Source organism: Rhinolophus ferrumequinum, chromosome 4 (assembly GCF_004115265.2).
Source record: "Rhinolophus ferrumequinum isolate MPI-CBG mRhiFer1 chromosome 4, mRhiFer1_v1.p, whole genome shotgun sequence".
NCBI lineage: Eukaryota > Metazoa > Chordata > Mammalia > Chiroptera > Rhinolophidae > Rhinolophus > Rhinolophus ferrumequinum.
Genome location: NC_046287.1, coordinates 66,217,058 through 66,242,268, shown reverse-complemented (window position 1 = coordinate 66,242,268; position 25,211 = coordinate 66,217,058). Strand labels below are relative to the sequence as shown.

Sequence of the window (25,211 nt, the reverse complement as noted above, 5' to 3'; positions counted from 1 at the left end):
GCATGTTATTCAAAGCTTGAACTAGACCATGATTATCTGAAATATTTCCAAGTAACTTTTCTGTGTAATAGAAGATGTCTTCAACATTTATCTGAATTCTAATTACCATGGATAGGATATAACTCATCAGAACTCCCTTTAGGAAAACTAAGAGTGTAGCACACACCCTGTAATTATTGCAGTTACATTTGATTCTCTTTACATGGATGCTCAAATAATTTTTTTTCTATAACCAACAAGTTCTCATTTTGATGAGAGTGGAGAAATCGTTGTGTTGACACACATATGTTGTAATGTGATGACGGCTACTCAGTGAAGGTGCCGCCACTCCTACCCCTAATTATTTGCTCTAGATATAACCCCACTATGATCATTCATCTGTATGCAGAGAGTTAGCAGTGAAATTGGAAGGATTCTGGGAAGGAAGGGCAGTTCGTGAACCCATCAACTCAAATTTGCTGAGATTAATTCATCGATATATGAAGAAGATATACAGAAAGACACAATGAAAGTTGGGAGCACAAAGTGCTTCTCGGGAAGAAAAAGGCCTTGGGACCCAACCTGTAGCTCTAAGACACTAGATCCCCAAGGTGGGTAAATGTGGTTTCACAGAAATATGGCTTAGAAATAGGCACAATGTCTAAAGACGGAAACACATGGATAAGTTAAAGGTAAAGTATTAGAATACAGAGTCATCAAGTTATTATTTCCATTACTTTTAGCTTTGGAGGCCATCACATAATTACTCAAATAAAAATAAAGATTAGATTTTTGGCTAACAGTAACTTTGTGATCACTTGATGAAAGAGCTTCCTAGATTCTTTGTGGTATGATTTTGATTTTTTTTTTAAAAATTCTATTTTTTTCTCAGTAGAAATCTTTGGAGAGGATGTTAATACATGTCTGTCTCAAGAAACTATTACAGAACCCTTACTTGAAAATACCTAAACTTTATTGACCTTCAAGAAATCCAGGCACTATGCTGAGCTTTTACAAGCATTACTTCATTGACTCCTTGTAACAAAACTAGTGGAATAAGTATCCCCATTTTCCAGATGGGGAATCTGAGAGAGGTTAAGGAACATGCTCAAAGTCACTTAGGGAAGTGGAAATCAGGTCTTGAACTCACATCTACTTCAATACAGAGCCCATAGTCTCCTTAGTTATGTGTAGGTTTTGGTAGGTCAGGTATTGTGGTAACAGATATCCTCCCCATTTCAGGGGCTAACACAAATAAAGATTTCTTTGAGTCTTTCGTGGGTCATCTGTAGCTTTTCTCCTCATCAACTTCACTCTGAGACCCAGCTTGACCTGGCATCCACTATCTTAAACATCGCTGGTCTTGAGTCAGAGGAAGAGACAATCACTGTGAGACTCCTGAAGCCTCTATTCAGAAGTGACATACGTCACTTCTGCTCATGTTACATTGTTCTAACCAAGTCCAATGGAAAAACCTGACATCGATGGGTTGAGGAAATACAGAATTCTTCCCCACGTAGGAGCAGTGAATGTATGTGAACAGTAATAGCACAACAGCCTCTATGCCTCCCAGTTGTCCTAGAGATTTCTGAAAGGTGAAATGTTTTTAGTTCATTTTGTATAATAGGTTGACATTTAAAGCAAAAGGCAAGCCCTGGTTTCACAGAGATGAAATAATAATTTAACATAGGAGCCAGAAACAAATTCAGAGTTCTTGAGTTCTTGTTTCTATCCTTTTATTCTGGAAGTCTAGATTTTGCTTTCATACGCAGCCGGGTTCGGAGAAGGTGTCTTGTTTTGCAAACAGAAACCGTCTCAGGAGACAAATAACAATCGCATGAGAAATTTATGAAGTTTATTTTTAGTAGCAATCTCAGGCAAGGTTTTACTGTCAATATTTTCATTGGTGCCCAGGAAGCCAACAGAGGGGGCCATGTTTTATGAATTGATGTGGCTACAAATATTAGCCCTGACATTTTCAAGTGAACAATTACCGCAAATATACAGAAGCAAATAAATACGAAGTCCCTGACAACCAGGAGAGATAAAACTTTTTCTAACAGTTACGAGTAAGGGCATTTTCATGCCCATTTGTTTCTATTCGCACGAATGCATATTCTTACTTTTTTTCTAGCTTGAGCATCAAGTGACTGATTGCTTTCTCCAAAACAATGTCAGCAGGATAAGAATGTATTGGCAGGGTCTCTTTTAAACCAGTAACCCCATACTGATCCCTGACCTAGTTAACAGTCTGCTATAAGCATCTTGCGGTTTACTGCTAATGCTACCTCCAAATCAAGAAAATTTTGGTCATAGAAAATTTAAGGACTGTCCCACCCAATTGATTATAAATCGAATTTTCTTACAATAAAATTGTATGACCTGTAGCTGGCTGGAAGCCTGAGTACTACATTGTTTCATTTTGTGGAACTTTTATTGGAATAGTTGGGTTTTCGTTTTTTTTTAAATAACATTTTCACCACTGTTAGTCTCGTGGCATCTTTAACACCTGGTCAGGATGGTTCAATAACTGAAATGTGTTGATGTTGGAAAAGTTTAGAGCAGATTTTGACACACACCTTTGGACGTAAGGCAACATCTTTGTCCACAGTAAATAAAATGTAACTAAACAAATAAAATTGCCATAAATGCTTTGAAAATTATAGCATGTGGTGGATATCATTGTCTCCATTTTTAAATGGGGAACAGAGGCTCAGAAAATTTAATAATTTTTTGTTTGTCTTGTTCATCTGTGGCTTTCAGTTTTACATGCCACATATGCAATATATAGATGATGTATTATAGAAACGTACACTTGAAACCTATATACATTTTTACTAACCAATGTCACCCCAATAAATTGAATAAAGATTTTAAAAAATCTCTAAAAGAAAAAAAATAATAATTGAAGACACACAAACTGGAAGAGGCAGAACTTCTAAATACAACATCTGTCTAACTCCAAAGATGTTGGTCCATTCAAGACATTGTGCTTTCTGTGTGTAACTGTGAACTTTAAGCAGTTTCTCTTCTATCTCTGGGGCTAGAAAGGGGGCAGAAACTGCTTTGAATTCCTGAAGGGGCTTGCAAAGCATAATAAATATATTCAAAATAACTTTTATCATTTCTAGATGGCTTTCCTGGATCATAAGTGGAGTGACTGTTTTCATACATGATGCTGATGCATTTTCATCTATGGCCCCTACCTTTAGATAGAACACGATCGATAAATTCTAGCAATTTAAAGCAGAAGAAGTGGCTTTGTATATCTTGTGTCCTAATTCCCTTTGGATGTTTTCTTAAGAGATGATTAAAGTAAAATTATCTGTTCCTGCAGATGTAAGTAAAGCTAATTGCTTTTAGCAAAATAATTAATGAAGGGAGTTATGTTCAACATGGGCAAGGAAAGTATACCGCTGGCTAAATATGAGCATTAGGCAGTTGTGCTTGCAGTGAGTTTCAGTGCACACATATGCACACACCCTGTGTGAACATTAGGGTGACTGATTTTCTTTAAAGATCCCCTTCTACTTCATGTAAATATTTTTTACCAAGGGTCACTGATACACAGAAGAAAAATAAACACTAACCACATGAAAGGAAAATATATGCATTAATTATACTATCTATTTTGTGTGTTTGTTATTTGTTTTTATTAAATAAAACAATGTAGATAAAAATATTTTGATTTAAAAATTAATGACTAGAGGTACAAACTGTTAATGTACATCATAAATGATATTTTTCCCCCAATGTTTCCCACTTATGTTTTTCTAGATGCCAGTTGAAGTGCAATAAATTCAAAGAACAGGGAAAGGAGAGTAGCAGAAGAATTAAAAAAAAAAAATCTAACACTATATTAACACATTTGTCCTCGCAACAACTTGAGGTCAGGGCTATTGTTATCCCCTCTTCTGGATGAAGAAACTGAGGCACAAAAAAGTTAAGTAACTTGTCCAAGATATTGAAGGGACAGAAAGAAACTGTCAGAAAAAAAAGGGTAAGAGACAACCTCTCCAACACTTGGTATTGCTTGTCTTGTTGATGATAGCCATTCTAACAGGTGTGAGGTGATAGCTCATTGTGGTTTTGATTTGCATTTCCCCAATAGCTAGTGAAGTTGAGCATCTCTTCATATATCTATTGGTCGTTTGTATGTCGTCTTGGGAGAAGTGTCTGTTCAGGTCCTCTGCCCATTTTTAAATTGGATAGTTTGTTTTTTGTTGTTGACTTGTATGCATTCTTAATATGTTTTGGATATTAGCCCTTTACTGGAGGTGTTGTTTGCAAAGGTGTTGTTCCCATTCAGTTGGTTACCTCTTTGTTTTGTTGAAGGTTTATTTTGCTGTGCAGAAGCTTTTTAATTTGATATAGTTCCATTCATTTAATTTTGCTTTTACTTCCTTTGCCTTTGAGGACAAATTCATAAAATCCTCTCTAAGCCTAAGGTCTATAAGTTTATACCTATGTTTTCTTCTATGTAAGTAAGTCTTTTATTTGTTTATTTTTCTTTCTTTAATTTATTAGGGTGACAATTGTTAGTAAAATTACATAGATTTCAGGTGTACAATTCTGTATTACATCATCTGTAAATCCCATTGTGTGTTCACCACCCAGAGTCAGTTCTCCTTCCATCACCATATATTTGATCCCCCTTTACCCTCATCTCCCACCCCCGATCCCCTTTACCCTCTGGTAACCACTAAACTATTGTCTGTGTCTATGAGTTTTTGTTTCTCATTTGTTTGTCTTGTTCTCTTGTTGTTTTTGGATTATATACAACACATCAGTGAAATCATATGGTTTTCTGCTTTTTCTGTCTGACTTATTTCGCTTGGAATCATACTGTCAATCAAGATCCATCCATTTTGTCACAAATGTTCCTATGTCATCTTTTCTTACCGCCGAATAGTATTCCATTGTGTATATATACCACAACTTCTTTATCCATTCATCTATCGAAGGACATTTTGGTTGTTTCCATGTCTTGGCCACCATAAACAAAGCTGCAATGAACATTGGAGCACACATGTCTTTATGTATAAATGTTTTCAGATTTTTTGGGTAGATACCCAGGAGAGGGATTGCTGGGTCATATGGTAATTCTATTCGTAATTTTTTGAGGAACCTCCACACTGCCTTCCATAACGGCTGCACCAGTCTGCATTCCCACCAACAGTGTATGAGGGTTCCTTTTTCTCCACAGCCTCTGCAACACTTGTTACTATTTGTCTTGTTGATGATAGCCATTCTGACTGGGGTGAGGTGAGATCTCATTGTGGTTTTTATTTGCATTTCTCTGATGATTAGTGATGTTGAGCATTTTTTCATATATCTATTTGCCATTTGTATGTCCTCTTTGGAGAAATGTCCCTTCAGGTCCTCTGCCCATTTTTAAATTGGATAGTTTGTTTTTTGTTGTTGACTTGTATGCATTCTTAATATGTTTTTGATATTAGCCCTTTACTGGAGGTGTTGTTTGCAAAGATCTTCTCCCATTCAGTTGGTTGCCTCTTTCTTTTGTTGAAGGTTTTTTTTTGCTCTGCAGAAGCTTTTTAATTTGATATAGTTCCATTCATTTAATTTTGCTTTTACTTCCTTTGCCTTTGAGGACAAACTCATAAAATCCTCTCTAAGCCTAAGGTCCATAAGTTTATACCTATGTTTTCTTCTATGTAATTAAGTGTTATAGTTAGGTCTTTGAGTTAATTTTAGTTTATGGTAGCAGGTAGCAGTCTAGTTTCATTCATTTGTATGTGGCTTTCCAATTATCCCAGCACCATTTATTGAAGAGTCTTTCTATTCTCCATTGTATGTTTTTCACTCCTTTGTCAAAAATTATTTGCCCAAAAATTATTTGCCAATATTGTAGGTTTATTTCTGGGTTCTCAGTTCTGTTCCACTGATCTGTGTGTCTGTTTTTCTGCCAGTACCATGCTGTTTTGATTATTGTCGATTTGTAGTATAATTTGAAGTCAGGGAGTGTGATACCTCTGGTCTTGTTCTTTTTTCCTCAGGCTTGCTTTGGCTATTTGAAGTCTTTTGTGATTTCATACAAATTTGTGATTTTTTTTTTTTGTTCTATTTCTTTAAAAAATGCCATTGGGATTGCATTACATCTTGCTTTGGGTATATTGCTTTGGGTAATATGGCCATTTTAAATATATTGATCCTTCCAAAATCCATGAACATGGAATATCTTTCCACTTCTTTGTGTCTTCAAGTGCCGGAGAGGTTGTGGAGAAAAAGGAACCCTCATTCACTGCTGCTGGAATGTAAATGGGCACATCTACTATGGAAAACATTATGGAGGTTCCTCATAAAATTAAGAGTAGAATTACCATATGATTCAGCAATCCCTCTTCTGGGTATCCACCCAAAAAATCTGAAAACATTTATCCGTAAAGATATATGTACCCTGATGTTCACTGCAGCATTATTCATGGTGACCAAGACATGGGAACATCTGAAATGTCTTTTCATAGATGATTGGATAAAGAAAATGTGGCACATTTTTACAATGGAATATTACGCAGCCATAAGAAAAGATGAAATCCTGCCATTTGTGACAACATGGATGTATCTTGAGATTAAGCCAAGTAAATCAGACAGGAAAAGTTGAGAACCATATGATTTCACTCAATGTGGGATATAAAACTGAAAGCAACAAAGGAACAAAACAAACAAACAAGCAAAAACTCATACACATAGACAACAATTTAGTGGTTACCAGAGGGTAAGAGGGGGTGTAGAAGACAGTAAAAGGGGTCAAATATATGGTGACAGAAAGAGATTTGACTTTGAGTGGTAGACACAAGATGCAATATACAAGTGATGTATTATAGAATTGTACACTTGAAACCTATAGAATTGTATTAACCAGTGTTACCCCAATAAATTAAAAAAAAAAATACAAATCTGCCAGAAAAAACAAAATGGTAAGAGATAGGAAAAGACAGAAGAGATACACACACACACACACACACACACACACACGGTGGTTGGGGTGGGGGAGAGTGCATGAGTGAGCACATATACCTTGGAGGATGTATGTTTGAAATTCATCCATGTTTGAAATTCAAGTCAGTGTGTAGCCATTGCCCATACACTGAGAGCCACACACTGTGACATAGACACATAGAAGGCTGGTTCATTCTCACCATTCAAGCTTTATATTTCCCCTAGAAATTGAATTCTCTTTTTAAGCTGTGCACATTGCCAGCTAGGATAAAGGCTACATTGCCTATGAGATTGAGTTCAATGAGCTGTAAGTAGGATTTCTGTATGGGCCTTCTGAGGAGTCTCCCAGAGGGACCTGCAAGGGTGCACTTTTCCTCTCTGGCTGCAGTAACCATCCGGTCATTGCAATCATCTTGGTAGACTTTCAGTCACTGTTTTGGGCCATGAGGCAGCCTGTAGTATGGAAGCCAGTGGTTGGGTGTGGGATAGGATATGAGAAGAGGCTTTCGTCCCTCTTTCTGTGCCACCCTGCTCCACCTCTTTCTGGGCTTAATTCATATGAGAGAGAAATGCCATTATATCATACTTAAGGTTCCCCACCCCACCCCCAGTTATGTGATACTAAACCTAAATCTAACCAATATGCCCTCTTAATAGGATAATTTTAGAAACCCATGGGAAGGGAAATGGATTACTTCAGCCTATAGATTTGCTGGCTCTTTGCAAGAATCATGTTTTGTTTCTTCTTATTCAGAGTATCACAATTGAAAGTGGCAATTTACAACTTTTTTACAGAACTGATTGCTCTTGTACATTAAATATTTTGCTAATAAACAGAATGGTGCTATACAGCAGCTATAATGTTTTTAGTGTTACAGATATTTTACGTGACAATAAGTAAAGAAATGTAGGGTAGTTTTCCCCTGATAGTTGGGCAGTCTTAGTTTAACTGCTAATTATGCAAGCTAGTTGACATGGAAGAGTAATGGCCTTTTGAGTAAGACTTTCCATATGGCCTCCCACAGCCACTGGGAGAAATTAGGCCTTCATTTTTCTTGTTTTCTTGAGGTGATCTTCTTCTTTCCTTTACAAAATAATGTAGAGTTTGGTATGAGTTTTCATGTGTGAATAATAGTAAGACTTTTGCATAAGATCAGTTGGACAAGATAAACAGCAGCATGGTTAAAATTCTTTACATAAAAGGCTGATTTTCTGTAACCAGATTATTTAGGCGATGAACTATCAAGAAATTCTATTTAAAAGCCAGCTCTCATAATAATCATTTTTCTTTTGGTAACATTCGTGTCGCCTTCCTAGGCAGACTTCACTCAACAGAAAGATAAATTATTTCTACTTCCATATTTTCTTTTATTCCTCTTCTTCCCTTTTCATTTTATTTGATTGTTTTGATAGAGTGGCTTTTGTTGCTTAACTAAACACAACTGTGTATCCATTCCCAAAGAGACTGAGTGTTTGTGGTCAGCTGTATAGAAATCTTTCTGAATAAACTGGTCTACGTTTTAGTATAACCAAGGACCCAGGCTTATGTCCATAGGGTCTGGCCAAAAAATTAGTTTTTATTTAGTGTTTAAAGAAATTAGGTGATGTCCCAGAGGAATTTGTCTGTGGGAGCAGGAAATTTAATTTTAAAAACTGAAGACTATACAAGTATACAAGTAAGTATAGAACGATTTGAGCCTGTGAAGGCTGCTTCTGTCAAATGCATTATCAAACTCTGCATAAGGCCAGGAAAATCCAAAGTTTCTATGAGTTCTCAGTTATTTTGGAAGACTCCTACAGGTATTTTCGATATGATTCCATTTTAGAAACACATTGTATGTGATATGAATTCTAATTTATGACATGATACACCACACATGTTTGTTCTGTAGAATTTCCATGATAAAAACTATTCTGGTCAATAATTGATGATGAGTTTGTATTTTTGCAAAATAGCCACTGCTTTTTGCTGCTTCGTTACCTGCTTCAATGTAATTCCTGCTCTTTGATGACAATTGACTGAGCTGGCGCCTGAGAAAGTAACTATAGTTGATTTAGTTACATTAAAGGGTCAAAATTATAGTTGCATGGAGCTAAGGTCACGACAGAACCAAAGAGCTCTGGACACAAATCTTCCTTTCATGCTTGGCTGGGTCCAATAATCCCCGGAGGCTCAGGTCTCTGATTGCGTTTCCAGATGGTTTCCTCTGGTGTAAACACCACTTGTGCTCTGTCCAACAGCATCAGCTGCTCTGGCAGAAAGCAAAACAGCAAGTCAGGGTAGCACTGGGAATTACCTAGTGGGTGGCACCTGTTGCCAGAGTTTGACCTCCCCCACCCCTTACCTTATCCTCCCATGCTGGTTTCTACTTACTCCTTTGCCTTTGTACTGGCAGGTCAAACTCTCTAGTTTCTTAGCGTTAAGTCAGCTTCACCAATACCCCTGCCCTTCTGCATATATTCTTAGAACCAGTACCTGCATTTCCTGGCAATCTTGCAGATGCATTCTAATATCTCCTGGTCAGTAGAATTTGTTTATTTACTTATTCATTTATTCAACAAATGTGTATTGACCATCAGTCATTTATTCAACATTTATTGAATGTGTAAGTAGCAGATACTGTGCTAGTTACTGGAGCAATTACAATGGTGAGCAAAAAGAGACAGGGTCTCTGAAGATTTTGTCTTTTATCTCTGTGAATGCTAATCTTATGCACTCCATGGTAAACCCTCCTGCTTTCAAGAACCAATGAATAGCTCATCTCCTTTATTGAAGAGTTCTTGGATTAACCCCTCTCAGTTCTGAGCAGGCTGTCTTTCTAGAATTTTCTTATTATATATACATATACATATGTATGTATATGTATATGTAGTCTATTGTAGCCTTGTTCATCTGTTGTTTTTTTTCATGTAAGCTTTTTGAATTTTTTCATGGTCTTTTGTTATATTTTAACTCAACTGGAAACTCGTCAAGAGAGATTACAATGTTTCTGACATCTTTATTTTTGCTTTTCACTTCCACTAATACATGGCTGGACATTTAATTTGTGTTCTGTAAACTTGGTGAAATCACTCGTTAAATGAAAGAGTTTGTACCTACTGTACTCCAGGCTTCAAATGGATAGCATTATCATGGCAACTGGTCAGTACATGGCAATGAGAAATAGCAGACTGACAGACCATATCTGTGAATTTTACCATGGTAAAATTCAGAGGTTTTATTAAAATCTCATCTGCTGACTAATGTCTATGGCTGCAACTAAATTTCTAAATTTGAATATTTCTGTACTTATTTATTGAAAAGGGACAATGTTCTGTGAGGCTTTCTGAAAGACATTTGAGAAGATGGGAAACCACTGTGGTCCTAGAATCTTGAGTGGATTTGTTCAGTGAATGAATTACTGCTGAGTGCAGTGGGACGTGAGTGCATGCCTGTCTGTAGTTACCTACTTCTACCTCAATATGGCTTTTTGTTTTGTGGAGATTGGCCAGACTGGCAGGTGTCAAGGCCAGATATGGGTTAGCCACAAGAGGCAGCTGGGGCAGTGCAAGTTGGGGCAATTGAACCATTTGTCACCATCATACTCCTGTCTGGATGGATACCTTCTATTCTCCAAAATGGATCAAGTCTTATTGCACACCTCCATCTCTCACTAGACACCAGGAAGGTGTGTTTTGGGCACATCTCCAACTCTGATACGTGTAAACTTCTCCTCCTGATAGTTTACTCTTTTTTGGAATTTTCCAGTTCACAGAAAAGTAGTATAATAGCCAGTCTTTGCTGGTCACAAGCCACCATTACTTGAGAATGTTATCATATCAATGTATTCTAGCGTATTATAAATGATAGTTATAAATAAATGAATATAAAAGAGCAGTTACTAAGACAAGAAAAAGATTGCTTGGCATGTCCCTATTTAGGCATTAAAAAAAGTTTGTTTTTGAACCTACACTTTAATTAATTAGTTAACTTACTACCTGTTTGGTCTTTTGTTTTGTTTTTTTTTTTTGCTATTTTATTTAGGACAAATATATACTACATCTCAGGATATTTTTGACCCAGAATTTTTAAAAAGATTTTTATTAAAATATAGCTAACATATAATAAAAGTTTCAGGTGTACATGATAGTTATTCAGCAGTATCCACCTGGCACTATACAGAGTTATTACCATATTATTGATTATATTCCTTATTCTAAAGAAGTGATTACTATAAGTACAGCAACCATCTGACACTGTACCATGCTGTCACAATATTATTGACTATATTCCCTATGCTGTACATTACATCCCCATGACTTAATTGTTTTATAGCTGGAAATTTGGACCTCTTAGTCCCCTTTATCTTTCCCCCTTTTTAAATTTTTAATTATAGTTGATATTCAACATTATTTTATGTTAATTTCAGGTACATGGCATAGTGGTTAGACATTTATGTACTTTGTGAAGTGATTCCCCCTGACTAGTCTAGTACCCACCTGGCACTATACATAGCTATTAGCATATTATTGACTATGTTCCCTATGCTGTACTTTACATCCCCATGACTATTTTATAACTACCAATTTGTATTTCTTAATCTCTTCGTTTTTTTCCACCCTGTCCCCAAGAATCTTCCTATCTATCACCCCAAAAAATCTAGTTTATTTGGTCCTTTGAAAACATTTCTTACTAGATGCTTGGATCAGTTGCAACATTTTTTCTTAAATTAAAATTTTATTTTGAGATCATGGTACATTCACATTTTATATATTTAAAGGTCTAAAAAGAGCTTGATCTCAACCTCCTAGGCAGAATTCAGGCCCAGACAGACCTGGTCTCCGATTCTGGCCCTTTTTCTTATTAGTTCTGTGACCTTAGCCTAGTTACTTAACTTTTCTGAGCTGCAACACTTTTAATTGCAGATAACAGAAAAATATGCAGTTGACGTAATCAATGAAGATGATTGGATAAAGGAGTATATCTAATTTCCGGTGAGGCTGCAACACTGGGATCAAAATATGTTTTCTCTTACTTCATCTAGTTCCTTGGATTTGGTCCTATTCACAACAGGTTTTGTCTTTATGTTCCTAACTTGGCCATTATCATCTCATTCCATATTCAAATCCAACAGGAAAGAACATATTTCTTTCCCTAATTTATGAAAAAAAGTTTCTGGGCTTCAATCTGATTAGGCCATTTTAGGTCATATGTCTGTCACTGAACCAATCACTATGGTTTGTGGTGGAATTATATTGGTTAGTTTGAGCCTAAGCACCAGACTACCACTCCAAATAGATCTGCACCTTCCCCTGAGGCACTGTATGGAGAAGAAGTGGATGCTGACATGATGATTTTGGTGTCATTACCAAGAGAAAGAGGACTGCATACAAGACAATCAAAAACTATCAACTGTCCTATATAAGGATTCATTTAAAAAATAGTCTATAGTTGGCACATTATTCTTCGAGTTTGAGATTTCAGGGGAAATTATAGAGCACATGGCTTTTTGCTATACTCAGAGTGTCACAGAGCTTCAAACAGTTTTCAAGACAGATGTAGAACCATTTTAAAATTTCTGAAAAGTAATTGATTTATCATTATAATAGTCATATCATGTGAAACTTTGCCTGCTAATGACAAGAAACATCTGGAACTAGTGACAGGGTTAATTTTTGGAATTCTCGCTCTGTGGAAAGGACTGGTTCTTCTGAGATTGATGTTGGCAGTTTGGAATCTTTTCCAGGTGGAAGGAAGACTCAGAATAGTAGCTGAGGTTGCCCCTCTTCCCATAAGAAAACTTCAGCTTTATCACAACTCTGTATGGCTATGTCATTTCTAGATCTGTATATGAACCCTGTACTTTAGTAATGGATCCGTTCCGAGGCCACCTGCACATTAACCACTGTCACCTAGAAGGTGTCTCTGACCTGAGTACTGTGAAGTGATATAGTTTACAAATTATGACTATATTTTGAATCTGTTGTTATTTTCTTGCAAGACACCTCTTTTTCTCTTGCTTGCTCTTCTCCATAACATATCTCTACAAACTTGCTTCTATTATAATTTTAAGGACAGCCCTAATTGAAACATTCTTTTCTTATAATCCCAGGCCTCCCAGTCAGGAAAATAGCTTTGGGTTGAGATGTATCTTCGGATGTGACTTATTGAATATCCAATTACATTTGGGGACTAAGGCTTATTTTTTTAGTGAAATTTTGCTCTGAATTTAAAAGTAAGTTGAGGTGGGAGGTAAATTAGTCATTAAATGTCCTAGATTTTATTCATGATGACAGAGAATGGCCCCCATTTCATGGTTTTTATTAGGTCCTTCCTCTTCCTTCTCTTGCATTCAATTTGGTACCTTGTATTTCTTTCAATCATTTATTCTACTTCCCAGAGCCAAAAGTAGAAATATTAGAGGTTTCTCTGAATGGGCACTTATTACTGCATTGAAATCTTGGCCTTGCTCCACATATGAACAATTCAGTTGTAGTTCCCTATTGTCTTATATGTAACTCTTTATTAAAATTGCAGACAATCCAAATTATATGGTAATTTCTTATGCACTTTATCTGAGAATCAGTTTACCTTTTGCAGATGTTTCAAGGAGACTTCATTGCAAAGAAACATTCTTTAAAACCTAGCACCTTGGAGCTTTATCTGTTTAGGAAGAAGCTACGGGACATAGGAGCCAGGTTTGCAAAGTGTGGCACACCAGCATCCTCCAACAAAGGTTAAAAACCACTTGAAAACGCCAGTGTGATTCACCCCACCTCTTACCTTTAGCAGCAGATAGTTCAGTCATGGAGGGGGGAAACTGTCGTAAGGAACATTGCTGTGAAAAGCATGTGGTGGAGAAGGGTGGGAGATTAGGCAAAGGGAAGAGGAGAAAATGTTTTTTGTTCGGTTAAATTAAAACCTTAGATACTTGTTTACACACAGGCTTTTCTGATGCTCATGTTCAAAAGCTATGTGTCCTTGTCTCACAAAAGCATATGGTGCCTTGTCTATTTTATGATCATCCCTCTGGAAGCAACTGATGCCTAACACTTAGCAATCCTCTGGTGAAACCCTAATTCTGGACTTGGAGAGTCATAGCCTGTATTGATTATGATTTCCAAAAGGAACATCTTTGGCAAATTAGTTCTCAATATCAATACTGATAGGCCCACAGAACTCTAAATCCCTTAGGGGAATTATATCATGGGTAAGCTTCCATGATGCCTGGTTCTTTAAGCACCAGTGATTGATCAATAGATTTTTGTTAAAATGAAAAACAAAGAGAAAGAACTACCATTAGCTAAAGTACCAAGTCATTACTGGCTTGGGCATGTGCCCTGTTGTTTGAATTCTTCAGTGTCTATCCTCTACACAGCAAAAACCCTTGTGCCATTTTGGGATTTTCTTGGTGCTCTGTTTCCTGAATTGTGCCTCATGATCTCATGTGAATATATGAAATTTTGTAAAATCCTACTACTCATTCCATAGCAGGTACACGTGGGTTAACTCTATGAGGGAACTGATTCAAATTTTAACAGAAATTACTTTAGGCTTCAAAGCAATGAGTTTCCCAACACTGGAGAATGTAGACATTTTGGCAAGTCAGTATGGAAGGTGTTTTCACCCAGCATCATTGTATTTGGCTCAGGTAAAAGTCAGCCCTTCTGGGCTGCCTTGCAGGTGGGATCTAAAAATCTGGACCTATTTCAAAAACTGATGCCTGTTCTTATTAAGTGCAATGATGTGAGGTGCCATGAGCAAGCGTGATTTAAACCTGTCCTAGCATTAATTTTACTCATGCGCTCTCAGCATGTATGTTTGTTGTCTGCCATCTCCTACTGAAGGTTGCCAGTTAGCTAAACCTTAGCCAACCATATGACATCAAGCCCACACCATTAATCTGATTCATTTTTATAAGAAATTGGAAATCACACATACTTACATACACCCACACATGCACACATAGCAGTTTTATTTTTTAATAAAACAGGGCAGAAACCAGTCTTCTTGTATGAAGCAATTAATCTGTATGCACATATAGACCAGCTACCAAAATCGCTTAACATCCCCAGTAGGTCCTATTGTTCAGTGGTTGGATGACTCTTTTTGTCTTGTCCCTAACCATTGCCATTGCTACTGGTTGTACCAGATTTATTCCAGAAGCTTGTTGTGTACCAAGGCTTGTGTCATTGTACTTTCAGCGCCTAACTTTCCTGTCTGCCTAAAGAATCACAAGCATTTGAAGGCAACACTGAGTGTGTTTTCTATCTTGTAAGTGGTCTAAAGTCAATACATATTAAGAGCATGCTATTATTACTAATTAATATTGCTGCTGCCAAGGCATGGAAACAACCAAAGTGTCCTTTGATAGATGATTGGATAAAGAAGTTGTGGTATATATACACAATGGAATACTATTCGGCGGTAAGAAAAGATGAAATAGGACCATTTGTCACAACATGGATGGATCTTGAGAATATAATGCTAAGCGAAATAAGTCAGACAGAAAAAGCAGAGAACCATATGATTTCATTGATATGTGGTATATAAACCAAAAACAACAAAAGAACAAGACAAACAAATGAGAAACAAAAACTCATAGACACAGACAATAGTTCAGTGGTTACCAGAGGGTAAAGGGATTGTGGGGTGGGAGATGAGGGTAAGGGGGATCAAATATATGGTGATGGAAGGAGAACTGGCTCTGGGTGGTGAACACACAATGGGATTTATAGATGATGTAATACAGAATTGTACATCTGAAATCTATGTAACTTTACTAACAATTGTCACCCCAATAAACTCTAATTAAAAAAAATGTTGCTGCTGTATCACAACATTTATATAAAACATACATTGTGGAATTTTTTTAATAGTACCATTTAATGAGTACTTAGTGTGTGCCAGTATACTAAATTCTTTACATACATTTCTCTTTTTCTTTCCACAAATCTGTGAGGTAGGAACTATTACCACTTTGTATAAAATATCACTCCTGTTACATAACTTGCCAAGTTACATAGCTAACCTGAGCCCACCACTAATTATCATTACTTAAGTAAAATAGCACGTGCCCTCTAGACTCTAATCATTTAGAAAAAAAAAAAACAAACCCTTTGGATGATTGGTTAGCATGCTAGCTGGTTTGAAAATGTATAGTTTATCTGTGTCCTAGACTAAGAATCATCTTTAGCCTCATTTATATCTAGTAAGCTACAATAAAACAGGAAATGGCTATAGTGTAAAAGATGTTTGATATTTCAGGGATGATAATGATGGATAAGAATATGCTTTCACAGCTTGGGTTATCAGACCCAGGTGAGTACATAAGTGGATTCAAATTCATCAGTGTCACCAGGCCTAGCTTGTGGTCTTTCTTTCACAAATCCCTCAGGCTGTATATTGCCCTTTAATAGCATATTTTTCCCATTATAGTTGCCCTTGATATTCATTTCAACCACGTTTCCTGGTATGTGTGTGTGTGTGTGTGTGTGTGTGTGTGTGTGTGTGTGTGTACTAGGAGGAGGGCAGATGCTTTTTCCTTCTCAGTTAACTCTCTTGTTGTATCAGATAATGTTATATACGAAACTGTTACCCCTATTTACGGAGCCGAGAACAGCATTGTCTAATAGAAGTTTCTTTCATGATGGAAATATTCTATGTCAGCTCTGTCCAACGCCACTGTCCACATGTGGTTATTGAGCACTTGACATGTGGCCAGTGCAACTGAGGAACAGGCTTTTTTAGTTTATTTAAGTTTAACTAAATTAAATTTAAATTTAAATAGCCACACGGCTAGTGACGACCTTATTGTACAACATATGTCTAGAATATTAGTTTAGCACTGAATAGGACCTTAGAGTTTATCAAATGCAACATATTCATTTCATTTTAGGGGAATCTAGAGCCAGAGTTTGAAAAGCGATAAACTTAAGCCTGGAATCCTTGTTTCTCGACTTCTAATCCATTGTTTCCTCCTTTGAGACTTAAAGTTTTTTTAATGTTTTTTTGAAATTTCAGATTTAAATTTAAGATTATTTTGGTAGGACCTTGCTTATATTGTAACAGAAAATACATTTTGAATTAAATTGTGACTTCTTTTGTCATATTTATTTTAAAGTTTATAATTATAAAATAGGTCATTAATGAACAAGTTTACATGCATACTGTGGTCAAAGGGTTTAAAGTACAGTTTTCTTCCTATCTCTGTTTCTTAGCCATTGATTTCCCTCCCCAATGGGAATGGTTGATATTTCTTTGTATATGGTTTCAGACATTTAGATATTTTACATGTATACGAATATGTATTGTTCTCTCCTCTTTTAAAACAAGTGGTAGGATATCATGTACACTGCTCTGCACATTCATTTTTTTCCTTCATTAAAAGTGTATCCTGGAGATTTTTTCCATATCAATACATATAGAGTTTACTTTTAAGCAGTTGCACAGAATCCCATTGTGCATACAAGTATCAACCATAGTTTATTTAATGAATTCCCTATTGATGGGCATTTACTTTCTAAAGTTTTCTCTTAAAAGCAATTTTGCAGTGAATAATGCTGCATATTTATAATTTCCATGTGTGCAAATATATCTGTAGGATAACCCCTAGAAATGAAAACACTATGGTGTGTCAAATGGTGTGTGTGCATTTTTAATTTTGATAAATAAGACAAACCTCTGTCCGTAGAGATGCCACATGATTTTATATTCTCGTCAGCAATCTATAATCTACATGCCCTCATCTATCCAATGTGTTATCACACTGGTTGATCTTTACTATTATGATAAGTGAAAAGAATCTCATTGTAGTTTTAATTTTCATTTTTCTTATTATGAATGAGTTACCATCTTTTATATGCATAAGGGCCATATGTGTTTTATTTTCTGTGAAATATGCTTATATACTTTTCCCCTTTTCATCAGTATTTTTTGTTATTGATTTATAGGAGTTTTTATGTATTAGATGAAAATATGTATATGTATATATCACATATATATATATATATATATCACAAACAGAATGCAGATATTTTCTTCAGCTTGTTGTTTGTCTTCTTCATTTTGCTTTTGATGGTGTTTACCATATAGAAATTATATATTCCTATGTAAATAATTGTGCCAGTATTTTCTTTTATAGATTCTGACTTGAGTCATAATTTAAAGAACCTCCTTATTTTGAGAGTATACAGTAATTATTTTAACTTATTTGGAATTTATCCTAAAGATGCAAAGTATGACTTAAACAGTTTTTGACTTCTAAATGACAACCCAGTTGTCTTAATATTATTTACTAAGTAGTCCATATTTTCTCCACTTATTTGAGATTCTACATTTATCATATATCAAATTTTAATTCATATTTGAATCTATATCTTACCTTGTTGTCTGCCCCATGAAATATGTTTATTCTTACCAGTACCTCTTGTTTTGATATATTATAATAATATTCTCCCTTTATTACATTTTTCTCTGACCGTTCCTCACCATTCTAACTCATTTTTCCTTATGAAATTTAGATGCAGCTTATCTATTTCCAGAACAAACTCTGTTAAATTTCAAGACTGATTTAGAGATATATAAATGGTGTTGAGTATTTCTATCTGGGAACATGGTATGCCTTTCCATTTTAAGTATTTTTTTTGGGGGGGGGTCCTCTGGCAGTGTTTTGTGGTTTTCCTCCAATAGATCTGAGGCACTTATTGTTTAGTTTATTCCCCCATTATCCTTTTCATGCCTTTGAAATGGGGTCTTACCTCTAACTTTTCAATTTTTAATGCCTTTACTTTCTTTCTGTGGCCTAACTGTATTCAATATTTCCTCCAGAACTAGGTAAGCCATAGTAAAATGTTTGGGCAATTTTTTATTGTTCCTTACTTCAGTTGGAAAAAGTCCAGATTTTCCCAGCCTATTGCTGCTCATTTTTCCTTGTCTCTCATTATTGAAGCATAAGACTGACTTTTAGATTGAGATAGAACTATTTTCTTATGCGTATTTTTTTAAAATCAAGAATCAATTTGAATTTTATTAAGTACTGTTTCAACATCTGTGATGATGATTTTATGCTCTTCATAGGGTTATTAAATTATTTTTTTAACTTCATAATTTCAAAAGCCTTATTGTTTTTAAGTTTTATTCATTCTCTGTTCATCCTTTCTTTGTTCACTGTTCTTTCTCACTTCTTGTTCAATTTAGGAATCCCAATGGTTGCTGCTGTGAATTTAGTGGTAATTACTTCTTTTCCCTGAGTCAAAGCAAATGTGCACATCAAAAGAGCAAAGTGTCAAATGATAATAGCTGGTAATACAGCCACAAAGAAATGAAATTTCTTTGTCTGTTGCTATTTGTGTATATGTTTGTGCTTTTTGTTTCAAAGGAACGGGCCATTATTGCTCATATTATGTAGTTGTGTTATTGTGGAATTCTCTAGTGATGGAAAAGGAGAATAATGTCCAGCAATATAAAATTGCTAAACCTGTTGGGATACAAGTCAAGAATATCCTTTTCTGTGCCCAAATGGGAAAGCCTTTTCCCTTCATGCTCTTTTATTTTTGAGCAAGATGTTTTATGTCACAAAGTAGCTCACTCTCTCTTTTCAACTGTTTATGCCCAAATTACATTTTATATTCCAATCAATCACAAAATAAAAACAGAAAATGTATTTGAGGAAAGATGAAAATATCAGTGTGTAAAACATGGAAATACTTAGTAGAAACACTTTCAGTTTTCTTCTTGCTCTGCCTATGGCTGCTCATTTTTCCTCGTCTCTCATGAGCAAAGCCGAGGTGGCTGGGCGTTTCCTGTGAAGTTGCAGGGATGGGATTGTGGTCCTCTGAGAGGCGGCTAGGCAGATAAGGAACCAGACACTGTTCTCCAGAATGGGAGAACATTCCCAAGTCCAATGTGAAGAGTAGTCTAGAAAAACAGAAGTGTTTTGTAAAGGGACCCCTCTAAACCAAATATTCTGAGTGTCTCTGAAGTAAAGCAAACGGGCATGCACTGTGTCATGTCGAAGAGGACAAACAACTGTACAAATCGAGTAATAAACAAGTTAAGAAACTATATGTGGCCTAAATTTAGTATCAAGGTGATGGGCAAAATGACTTACTCCAATTTGTGATGGTCCTATTGCAAATGCAATGACAAGACAGCCAGTAAATTGTAGGCACGGATTACAGCAAATACATCAATGAGATGGTCCAGGTGCAGGCTATTTAAATAAGATAAATCATCTGTGGAGAAGGAAAAGGTCAAATGTGATCTTCTCTCTTTCTTTGTCTGAATAAAATGGAAACATTAAAATTCCTTTCAAGAAAAGAAACATCGGCACATTAAGTAATATAGTCTCCCTTCTACCCAGCCAAGTCTGACTGTATTCCACCTGAGCCCTGCCTTGGTCTCTCTTGTTTTCATCCAAGTATAATTTGGCTACTTTATACCAAATAGGAAATCTTACTCTGACCTCACATCATTTAGTCATGCTTGGAGCTTAATCCATTATCTTCCACCCCAACGGCCTAGGAAGATTGTTTTTTCCAACTCTCAGATGGAAAAGCATGAGTGCGCGCACACACACACACACACACACACACACACACACACACACACACACCCTCTCTCTCACATACACACACTCAGAAATATTTTCACTGATCCACTTTTCTTACTATTTAGGGTGGTTACATATTTTCTGTCAGGGAGCATCCTTCATTCAATATCTGTGGGGCACCTAATCGTTTGTATCACTCTGCTAGGTGCTGTGTAGGATACAGACAAGAAGAGGGAAGGGACAGGATACTGCAGAACGATTGAGAGGCACGCTATCAATTTCTACACAGCCACGTTTCTTTTAAGGGGGACGTATGCTTTCTTCTTTTAGTTTGGTTTAGCATTCATTCATTCATTCATTCATTCATTCATCTTGGCTTCTACATTCAACGTATATTTTAGAATACCTACTAGGTGCCAGACATTATACTAGGCTATGGGGATTCAAAGGCAAATTAGAAACTCTTCTCTCAAGGAGTTGTTTGGTTATTAGGTTTACAATAAAGTTTTGAGGCTACTGTAATGTGCCTGCCTAAGGTATAGTTGAATCTCAAAAGGAGGAATGCTCGATTCTGTTGCTGAAGACGTGACGATTAAACAAGTTTTGAAAGATGAGTAGCTGATTTACCAGAAAGGCAGGAGTGGGAGGCCTGCTGGGTGGACACTACAGATGCTTAGAAGGCCATGGTACTTTGAGGGAACTTCTGTAGTTTAGGATGGGATGAATATTGCAAGAATCCAGGCTGGAGAGGTAGCAAGTACTCAATCATGGAGGTTCCTGCGCGCCATTCTAAATAATTTGGACTTTAACCTGTAGACACTGCGGAGCCATGAAAACAGTTTGTACCACAACAAGATTTTTGGGGCAGAAACATGGAAAAGGAATTACGAGGTGAAGGCAAGGAACTCAATAAGTTGGCTATTTTAAGATACCGTCTGCAGACATCCACCATATACAAAAACCAAGCCAGAAGAGTAGACCAGAAAACAATGCCAGCCTATTATATTTGACAACTTACAGTTTGGGTGACATCTAAGAAACATGAAACTTTAACAATAATAAATGAAGAAGGTGCTAGCCACCCAAACCTTTAATTTCAGGTATATAAGGAATACTTTATTTTACCAAGTATATCGATTCCTGATTTTAAAAATTCATACTAATACCAAATTGCAAATAATTCAAGGGATTATGACCTTCCTCACTCTCTTTGCATGTGCAAGATTTAGAGAGTAGCCCATATACCCAGATAATACCAGGGCTCCAAAGGATTTCAGAGACCATGTCCTTCAGTGATATTCAAGACAAGATCCCTCTCCATGTCCTCCAGTAGCAGCTCCTCTGATAGCTATAATATGTGTAAGACACAGAGGTAACCACTGGCTATGGCCCCCTCCCAATCCTCCTCCTTCCATACCATCTCTGAATGACCACTGCAGAGCTTGAAAACCTAATCTTGTCAGAGTTCCTCATTTCATAGTAGGGACATTGGGGTTCACAGGATAGAAGTGATTGATTTACCCCAGGACACATGACTAACAGGTAGAAAAAGGGTTCCTAGGTCCCCTGGCTATTGAATAAAAGCTCTTGTCAGTTTTGGTTTTCCTGATTCTTATCTGGCTTCTCAATAAAGACCATTCTCTCATAGCATCACTTGGCTATGACCAGCTACTTACACATTCACTTATACCTGTCATATTTGATTTCTGTACATTTTTGTAGACAAGTTTGTTTAAGGTCACGTACTTACTAGTCACTGTTAGTGTTGCTAAGTGCTTGTCTTCTCCCTACATCGGGATCTAAATTAATATGCAACAAACTGACTTCATGGGTTTAAATCAGTGGCACTCCATGCAGCCATTTCTTTCCATTCCTAAAGCCTTCTATTTTAGTTGTAGGAGGTTTAATTTAATGGAAATTAAACACTATAGACCCCAAGACTATGGATTGATAAGCTCTTCCGAAAATCGTTGTGTGGCCATCAGGTTCCACTAACCCTCTACCCCATCACACTTCTTCTGTATCTGTATCCTAGCACATAATGCTCTAAGTGGTAATTTCTAGGTTGTTGTCTTCCCCAACTAGACTGAGTGCTTCCTGAGGCCAGGAAACATGCCTTTTTTATCTACAGCATCGAGCTCAATACCTGATATGTAGTAGAAATGTAATGGAAATTTACTTAATGAATAACTAGATACATAGATATCTATGTATCTAGATACATAGATACCTTTGCTCTTGTCAATAGGACAAAATGTATGGGTAAATTTTATTTTATTGTTTAGTTCCTTTTTATGTATTTAGATATCTATGTATCTAGACACATAAATACCTTTGCTCTTGTCAATAGGACAAAATGTATGGGTAAATTTTATTTTATTGTTTAGTTCCTTTTTTCTGCATTGTCAGGGAAGGTTTTACCCTCGAACTGCTAGTGGACCAGCAGCTGCCTTAGGTGACAGTCCTACCAAACCCTAGATTTCGTAGGATGTTCCGGGCGATGAGAAATGGCTTCAAGATTGAACATTGTTTATGTCTTCAAATAAAATCTATAAATTATGCATATTAACACAGAGATATAGCAAACCATAAAGGTTGTTATGTTTTTTTTTCCTAAATAAGTATCTAGAAATAGAGTTTGTACATAGCAGGGTACCTCTGTTCTTGCTGCCATTAAAATAAACCCTTTTATATTGACTTTCAGTGAACCTTGCAGCCAACATCTGTCCCATTAGTTTTCATATATGGGGAGAATGTGGCATGATAACTCACCAACAACAGAGGTAGCAGTTTTATAAATCTTCTGTCGTAGTGGCTGGAAGGGATAGAGCTGTATTCTCACTGTGTCAGTGCTCTTTTCAAAATTCACCCTTGCAGTGGGTAGTTTGCTTTTTCAGCTCCAGGTGAACACAGAAATATGTAGTGTCACTAAATGTTACATGGCTTAACATCACTCCAATTTTCAGATAATCTGATGAGAACTTTGTTATTTTTTCTTGCTCTAGTGGTGGCCTACTTCTTTGAGAAGGCTGTCTCTTGTAAAGAGGGAACTTGCCCACACTCTGTTACTTAGGAAGGTGCGCCTATGACTGGTACTTTCTGCTGATGTGTCTGCTTACTCCTCTGATTTGATCCATCACGTTGGGTGGAGGGAGTGAACAACAGTTTCATTCATGTAACTCCAACCCAAATTGCTAATAACCGGGTTGTGTATATGACACTAATTAAGGAAAACAAGTAAACCTTTTATTACTGACCTCCAGTCACTCTGCCGCTTGCCGTCTCTCTTGATGATACTGTTATGATCGCCATAGTTTCATTGCAAAAGGAAACCCCTACTGTCACTTGTGTGTCTGAACAGCCTATAGGGAAAGGTTTTGGTTTTGGGTTTAGCTTTCAACTTCTCAGATAGGTCATTGTCAACGTGGTAGATGTACTCTCGTTGACTAATCCAACACCAGGGCTTCATATCCAATCCCATTTACACAAGTAATAAATGTCATAACATCTAATATTTAGAGTGCTTATCTGCCAGGTACTGTTCAGATATATGCATACACACACACACACACACACGCGCACACACACACACACGCACGCACTCCTTTAATCCTCCCAACAGCCATATGAGGTTGGTACTGTTATTACAGACAAGGCCACTTAGGCACAAAATGTTGAAGTACCTAGCTCAGTGTTAGAGCTGGGAAGTGGTAGTCAGGTCCTGACTCAGGTGTTTGGCTGCCAGTATCAGGCTGTGCTGACCATGGTGGAATGAGAAGTGGATGCTGAGCTGGCTCTCCAGGTAGTTTTCACAACTGTCCATCTCTGGAGCTAGGGGAACAGAACGATGCTAAAGGCTCATCAGCAGTCTCGTCAGTGTAGAACGGCCTGTGACTTCCCCTCACGCATGCACTGGGCAGCTCTTGAGATCATCTTACTGGCTGATTGAGGAGATGGCAGATACTTCTCCCCATCTGTTCCCTTTATTGTATGTTCCCCACTTCTATTTTGCCTCTAGGTATATAAACTCATGGAATTGAAATGGTAGACAATGATAGGATTTTCCTGCCCCTTGACCCCGCCCCCCCCCCAAAAAAAGATATCCCAGAAGTAGAATATAGTTGTGTTTAACATGGAAAGCATCTCCAAAGTGGGCTTCATGAACTAAATATCCAGGGTGATCTTATTTTACTTCCATCATGACTATTTTGCTGCTACTCCTTTAAACTTCTTTACTCCTCAATAAATGGAGATAATAAAACCTACATCCCAAAGGCTGTGGTGAGTATTAAATGGTATAATGCTTCTTAAAGTGCTTCTGTAGGCTTGGTGAGTATATTTTTCTTTTCTCTTTCCAAAGGGGTTTCTGAAAACAAAAATTGAGAGTGAGTTTTGGGGATCTTAGAACAGGTTAAAACGAACAATGCTTCTATGGATTCTCCCCTTACCCCTTTCTCTCGAGAAGTCTTTCCTTCAGAGGTCACTTTTATTTTATAGTTGTATAAACTTATTAACATACTCATGGTACATTAGATGCAATTCTATCAGTGGTGTCCAGGGTTCACACCTTATTAGGGAAAATCCTCCCATAAAAAGGTTCTTTTTGTCTTTTTTCCCCATTAATTTATTTCCCTTGTGCGCCATTAAAATGGGTCTTTCTTTATATATTAGGTTATCATCTAAGTGAGGGGTGTTTTAGTAATCATTGCTACAGTTCAGCTCACTCTGTTTGCAATGTCA

The 25,211-nt window shown here is 36.8% G+C and overlaps 1 protein-coding gene across 10 annotated transcripts in view; it reads left to right on the top strand.

The window, feature by feature from the left end:
* Nucleotides 1-25,211, top strand: part of NRG1 (neuregulin 1) — a 973,831-nt gene that overhangs the window by 167,494 nt on the left and 781,126 nt on the right. The window lies entirely within an intron of this gene.